The sequence below is a fragment of the Suncus etruscus genome, chromosome 17, assembly GCF_024139225.1.
Source record: "Suncus etruscus isolate mSunEtr1 chromosome 17, mSunEtr1.pri.cur, whole genome shotgun sequence".
Taxonomy (NCBI): domain Eukaryota; kingdom Metazoa; phylum Chordata; class Mammalia; order Eulipotyphla; family Soricidae; genus Suncus; species Suncus etruscus.
This window is the reverse complement of record NC_064864.1, coordinates 43,050,646-43,057,876: the sequence shown is the minus strand read 5'-3', so window position 1 is coordinate 43,057,876 and position 7,231 is coordinate 43,050,646. Positions and strand designations below refer to the sequence as shown.

Genomic DNA, 7,231 nt, shown 5'->3' with positions numbered 1-7,231 from the left:
TTATCTATTTATTTAAGTTTTTGAGCCACTACTTATAATGTTTGGAGTTTACACCTGACTCAGGGCTCAGTGATCACTTCTGATGGGCTTAGGGGATCACATGTGGTGCTGCTGGGAATGAAACCTAAGTTGGCTGCATGCAGGACAAGTGCCATATCGATGTACTAGCTCTCTAACCCTTTTTAAATTTGGTCAAGCTGATGAGCATGTGGTGCCCTTAAAAAACAGTATGGTGGGGCCGGAGAGATAGCATGGAGGTAAGGCGTTTGCCTTTCATGCAGGAGGTCATCGGTTCGAATCCCGGCGTCCCATATGGTCCCCCGTGCCTGCCAGGAGCAATTTCTGAGCCTGGAGCCAGGAATAACTCCTGAGCACTGCCGGGTGTGACCCAAAAACCACAAAAAAAAACCAAAAACAGTATGGTAATAATATCCAGAGACAATAGAGATGAGGGCCAGAAGGACCAGCCCATGCCACCAAGAATTGTGAGCACAGTTGGAGCACTAACTGTACTGACAACTATCATGACAATGAGAGAGAGAGAGAGAGAGAGAGAGAGAGAGAGAGAGAGAGAGAGAGAGAGAGAGAGAGAGAGAGAGAGAGGAGCGCAGTAGAATGCTTGTCCTAGACAGGGGAAGGAAGGGGGGTGGGAGAATATTGGTTGTGGAAAAGTTAAACTTTTATTCCCTGTATTTTCTTTTTTTTTTTTTTTTAATTTTTTTTTATTTAAACACCTTGATTACATACATGATTGTGTTTGGGTTTCAGTCATAAAAGGAACACCACCCATCACCAGTGCAACATTCCCATCACCCAAGTCCCAAATCTCCCTCCTCCCCCCCCAACCCCCGCCTGTACCCTAAACAGGCTCTACATTTCCCTCATACATTCTCAATATTAGGACAGTTCAAAATGTAGTTATTTCTCTAACTAAACTCATCACTCTTTGTGGTGAGCTTCCTGAGGTGAGCTGGAACTTCCAGCTCTTTTCTCTTTTGTGTCTGAAAATTATTATTACAAGGGTGTCTTTCATTTTTCTTAAAACCCATAGATGAGTGAGACCATTCTGCGTTTTTCTCTCTCTCTCTGACTTATTTCACTCAGCATAATAGATTCCATGTACATCCATGTATAGGAAAATTTCATGACTTCATCTCTCCTGACAGCTGCATAATATTCCATTGTGTATATGTACCACAGTTTCTTTAGCCATTCGTCTGTTGAAGGGCATCTTGGTTGTTTCCAGAGTCTTGCTATGGTAAATAGAGCTGCAATGAATATAGGTGTAAGGAAGGGGTTTTTGTATTGTATTTTTGTGTTCCTAGGGTATATTCCTAGGAGTGGTATAGCTGGATCGTATGGGAGCTCGATTTCCAGTTTTTGGAGGAATCTCCATATCGCTTTCCATAAAGGTTGAACTAGACAGCATTCCCACCAGCAGTGGATAAGAGTTCCTTTCTCTCCACATCCCCGCCAACACTGTTTATTCTCATTCTTTGTGATGTGTGCCATTCTCTGGGGTGTGAGGTGGTATCTCATCGTTGTTTTGATTTGCATCTCCCTGATGATTAGTGATGTGGAACATTTTTTCATGTGTCTTTTGGCCATGCGTATTTCTTCTTTGTCAAAGTGTCTGTTCATTTCTTCTCCCCATTTTTTGATGGGGTTAGATGTTTTTTTCTTGTAAAGTTCTGTCAGTGCCTTGTATATTTTGGAGATTAGCCCCTTATCTGATGGGTATTGGGTGAATAGTTTCTCCCACTCAGTGGGTGGCTCTTGTATCCTGGGCACTATTTCCTTTGAGGTGCAGAAGCTTCTCAGCTTAATATATTCCCATCTGTTAATCTCTGCTTTCACTTGCTTGGAGAGTGCAGTTTCCTCCTTGAAGATGCCTGTAATGTCCTGGAGTGTTTTGCCTATGTGCTGTTCTATATATCTTATGGTTTTGGGGCTGATATCGAGGTCTTTAATCCATTTGGATTTTACCTTTGTACATGATGTTAGCTGGGGGTCTAAGTTTAATTTTTTGCAAGTGGCTATCCAATTGTGCCAACACCACTTGTTGAAGAGGCTTTCCCTGCTCCATTTAGGATTTCCTGCTCCTTTATCAAAAATTAGATGGTTGTATCTCTGGGGAATATTTTCTGAGTATTCAAGCCTATTCCACTGATCTGAGGACCTATCCTTATTCCAATACCATGCTGTTTTGATAATTGTTGCTTTGTAGTACAGTTTAAAGTTGGGAAAAGTAATTCCTCCCATATTCTTTTTCCCAATGATTGCTTTAGCTATTCGAGGGTGTTTATTGTTCCAAATGAATTTCAAAAGTGTCTGATCCACTTCTTTGAAGAATGTCATGGGTATCTTTAGAGGGATGGCATTAAATCTGTATAATGCCTTGGGGAGTATTGACATTTTGATGATGTTAATCCTGCCAATCCATGAGCAGGGTATGTGTTTCCATTTCCGTGTGTCCTCTCTTATTTCTTGGAGCAGAGTTTTATAGTTTTCTTTGTATAGGTCCTTCACATATTTAGTCAAGTTGATTCCAAGATATTTGAGTTTGTGTGGTACTATTGTGAATGGGGTTGTTTTCTTAATGTCCATTTCATCCTTATTACTATTGGTATATAGAAAGGCCATTGATTTTTGTGTGTTAATTTTGTAGCCTGCCACCTTGCTATATGAGTCTATTGTTTCTAGAAGCTTTTTGATAGAGTCTTTAGGGTTTTCTAAGTAGAGTATCATGTCATCTGCAAACAGTGAGAGCTTGACTTCTTCCTTTCCTATCTGAATTCCCTTGATATCCTTTTCTTGCCTAATCGCTATAGCAAGTACTTCCAGTGCTATGTTGAATAGGAGTGGTGAGAGAGGACAGCCTTGTCTTGTGCCAGAATTTAGAGGGAAGGCTTTCAGTTTTTCTCCATTGAGGATAATATTTGCCACTGGCTTGTGGTAGATGGCCTTCACTATATTGAGAAAGGTTCCCTCCATTCCCATCTTGCTGAGAGTTTTGATCAAGAATGGGTGTTGGACCTTATCAAATGCTTTCTCTGCATCTATTGATATGATCATGTGGTTTTTATTTTTCTTGTTATTGATGTTGTGTATTATGTTGATAGATTTACGGATGTTAAACCAGCCTTGCATTCCTGGGATGAAACCTACTTGATCGTAGTGGATGATCTTCTTAACGAGGCATTGAATCCTATATTCCCTGTATTTTCTATGACTGAAACCCAACCACAAACATTTCTGTAACCATAGTGCTTACTTAAATAAAGTATTAAAATTAAAAAAAAGGAAAATCTGAATGGTTTTGATTCTCAGCAACTTTTTCTTTTTTTCTTTCTTTTTTTTTTCTTTTTGGTTTTTGGGTCACACCCAGAGGCACTCAGAGGCTCCTCCTGGCTCTACGCTCAGAAGTTGCCCCTAGCAGGCTCTGGGGACCATATGGGATGCTGGGATTCGAACCACAGTCCTTCTGCAAGCAACGCAAATGCCCTACTGCTGTGCTAACTCTCTGGTCCCTCTCAGCAACTTTAAACAAATTGATACATTTATTAGCTTTTCAGGTTTGAAAAGAGATGGAATGGATCTAAGTTTTGGGTTGGCATTTAAAACACACCTACTTTATTTATTAGACATCCCATATTCAACAGTGCTTTATAGTAGAAAACAAACCCAAGTTGTACTTTGCTTGAAGTCATAACCCAACAAAGTCTATGAGAAAGCAGAGAGAAGAATTTTCCATAACAGAGAATTAAGGCACTCTATTTAGTGTATACAATAAAATATTATGATGCAGCATTAATGATGCAGTTCCTATCAATTAATAAAAGAAGAAGCTGTTGGTTAGGGCAGCTCTTACTTTTTTTTCTCAAAAAGGTGTGTGTGTGTGTGTGTGTGTCTGTGTGTGTGTGTGTCTGTGTTTAATCTCCAGCCTCTAGGCAGTAAGAGCTCACTTTTCTTTTGAATACCAGCTAATAAGTTTATTTAATATATAAAATAGATAATCCTAAGGGAATTAGCCTACAGGATCACAAAGGGCTGGACACTGATGTAAAACATCCTAGGCAAACAAATCCTCGAGCTATTGATGATAGCCTTCATAACAGAGGGGAGGTGAGGGGAGATGGGAAACGGGAAACTACTCATATGTGACATTAAAGTACTACTTGCCAGAATAATCCGCTACTAAAATGGATGGGAGAGAAAGTCAATCTGATTGGGACAGTAAAGTTTTTTTTTCCTATATAGAGTTAATTAAACTTTTAACATCTGTGGAGGGCACTTGCCCTTCATACAGATCACAGACTGGCAATAAATAACTGAGGCCATAGACTAGTGGCTTTCACTTTTTCTCTTTATCTTGGGGCCTTCACCTTGCAGTGTTCAGGGCTTACTCTTAACTCTGCTCAGGGATTGCTCCAGGTGAAGCTTGGGTGGAGGAAGGGGAAGGGTTATAGGTTTATAGAGCATTGGGGATGGAACTCAGGTCATCACATTCAATGCAAGCTTTTCTACGTATACCAATGAGCACCAGTCATCCCACAAATCATGGAAAATTACTTCTTCAGAACACGAATTTTTCATATTTTATTTCAATCATAAAATCATGTGGGAAGTTTAAAAACACAGATTCTAAAAGATTATCTAGGTAGCTTGGGTTGGAGAAATTGTACAGATGGTTTCTTTTAAGTGTTGAACATTTTATTAACCAATAAAAATATGGAATGCCTCACAAATTTGCATGTCATCCTTGTGCAGGGGCCATGCTAATCTTCTCTGTATCGTTCCAATTTTAGTATATGTGCTGCCAAAGCGAGCATGTACAGATGGGTTTTGCCTAATTTGAGTCTAAACTGGGTGTGATCACTGAACTCTATATGGTCCCTTGAACCCCACCAGTAGTAATCCCTGACTATAGAGAGCCAGGAATAAGCTCTGAGCTCCTCTGAAATTATAGAAGTATGCCCACTGCGCCACGCCTCCCTAACCTGAAAATAAAAAGAACACATAGGAAGCTAATAGCAGTGGTTACCTCTTTGGAGAAATATTACTAACTGGGAAATGGGAAATAGAAGAGATTTAATTCTTTTGATTTTTTTAAAAGAATTTTTAAGATATACATTTCTTACTAAAAAGTACTTTTGGGTGAGGCACATCCGGTGATGCTCAGGGGTTACTTCTGGCTATACACTCAGAAATTGCTCCTAACTTGGGGGACCATATGGGACAATGGGAGATCCAACTGCAGTCTGTCCTAGGCTAGTGTGGGCAAGGCAGACTCCTTACCACTTGTGCCACCACTCCAGTCCCCTAAAAAGTACTTTTGTCATTTGAATATAGATTGGCTCTGTGTTTGAGAAATCATGACTGTATTATCTCTCCTTGGACAGTATGTAGGCCTTGTTCAGGAAAGGCAGGTGAGACATTGCTATAACTATGTGGTACTGGAGATTGAACTCAGGGCATCACATATTCTAAGTATGTGCTGTACCAGTTGAGCCATCTCCTCTCAGATATATACTTTTAATTTTTTATGTTTATTACAATCATAAAAAATAACTCCCCCTTCACCAGTGCAACATTCCTACCACCAATGCTCTAATCTCCTGCCTCCCCCCTTCCCCTGCTTGAATTCGAGACAGGCATTCTATTTCTCTCACTCACTACCATTGTCATATAATTGTCAGTGTAGTTATTTCTCTAACCATACTCACCACTCTTTGTGGTAAGCTTCATACTATGGGCCAGTCCTTCCAGCCCTCAAGAGATGAACATTTGGGGGTAGGAGAGATAGCCTGGAGGTAGGGCATTTGCCTTGCATGTGAAAGGATGGTGGTTCGAATCCTGGCATCCCAAATAGTCTCCTGAGCTTGCCAGGAGTGATTTCTGAGCATAGAGCCAGGAGTAATCCCTGAGCACTACCCGGTGTGACCCAAAAAAACAAAAAAAACAAAAAAAAAAAGAGAGAGAGATGAACTTTGAACTTTTAAAAATTTATTTATTTGGGCCACACCTGGCAGCACTCAGGTGTTACTCCTGACTCTGCTCTCAGAAGTTGCTCCTGGCAGGCTCTGGCCCCAAGATATGAACTTTTAAAAGAATTTATTTCCATGACTAGAATCAAATTGGGAATGAAGCCTCAGGCTTCAAAACCAGTACCTGGAGAGACACAGGTCTGGAAGCAAACTTTAAAGCAAGATATAATCCACACAGTGAAAGGGTTAAGAACAGGTTCAAGAATTTCAACACACAAGCCTTCCACTCTTAAGAGGCAAGAAGGTTAATGAAGGAAGACCTAAGAATGAATGCACTGCCTTCCTGAGACCCCGGCTTTTTATTAGCAAGAACCAGACTACACTCCAGGGTGGAGAACGAATACTAAGTAGGGAGGGACTCAGTAATCCAAACACCAGATCACACCCTGGGGGTGGAGATGAATACTGAGTAGGGTAGGACCCGGTAATCCATCATTGAACTAATAAAGAACCAGAAGCTAAGCCCCTCAGCAATTCCCTTACAGCTCCATCCTGTCTACAAACATGTTAATGAAATTTGCAGATGACCTCCAAAGAGGATATGCTGTGTACACTAAAAAGGGCAAAGAAATTATAGGGAGCATTAGCAATATGGCAAAGAGAATGACACAACTTAAAGAAGTTTCAAGCTATGGCATCACTAGGAAGGGGAAACCTGCATAGTATTAATGGCTCTGAGTCCCATGGATATTCTAAATGGCAAATTAGATGCACATTGCTTTATCTGAAGAGAAAAAAATATGAGCTTCTTGTTACAAAGTAGAGAGACAACGACTCTTTCTTTTGGGGGCCTAGTGAGATAACACCTGAGAGCATGCTGTTTTTAGTTTTGGACACTTCATTAGTAGAAGGTTGTTGATAAACAGTTGGGAATTTGGAGGCAAGAAAAATTAATGGCACTTATTTGACATGACTCAACCATCAAAACTAAAAGCACAGAGAGGATAAAGAAAGTTCTGCACTTCGACCGATTCCTGAGAAATCAAAGAAATTAAAGATGTTGTCACTTTCATTTCAGAATAGAAAGACCATTGTTGTCATGAGGAAGATTTGGAGATGAAATTTGGATGGTCTTTAAATTCCTGGGCAGGTTGAGGTTGGCCTATGCATTCCACAGAGGGCTAGATAGATTCTTTTTCAAATATAGATCTGGGGCCTGGAGCAACAGCACTTTGGGTAGGGCA

The 7,231-nt window shown here is 40.4% G+C and overlaps 1 non-coding gene across 1 annotated transcript; it reads right to left on the bottom strand.

Moving 5' to 3' along the window:
- Window positions 1–4,725: 4,725 nt before the first annotated feature.
- Window positions 4,726–4,832, bottom strand: LOC125995268 (U6 spliceosomal RNA). The gene has a single exon (XR_007490816.1). It is a non-coding gene; the product is annotated as a U6 spliceosomal RNA (small nuclear RNA).
- Window positions 4,833–7,231: the final 2,399 nt, after the last annotated feature.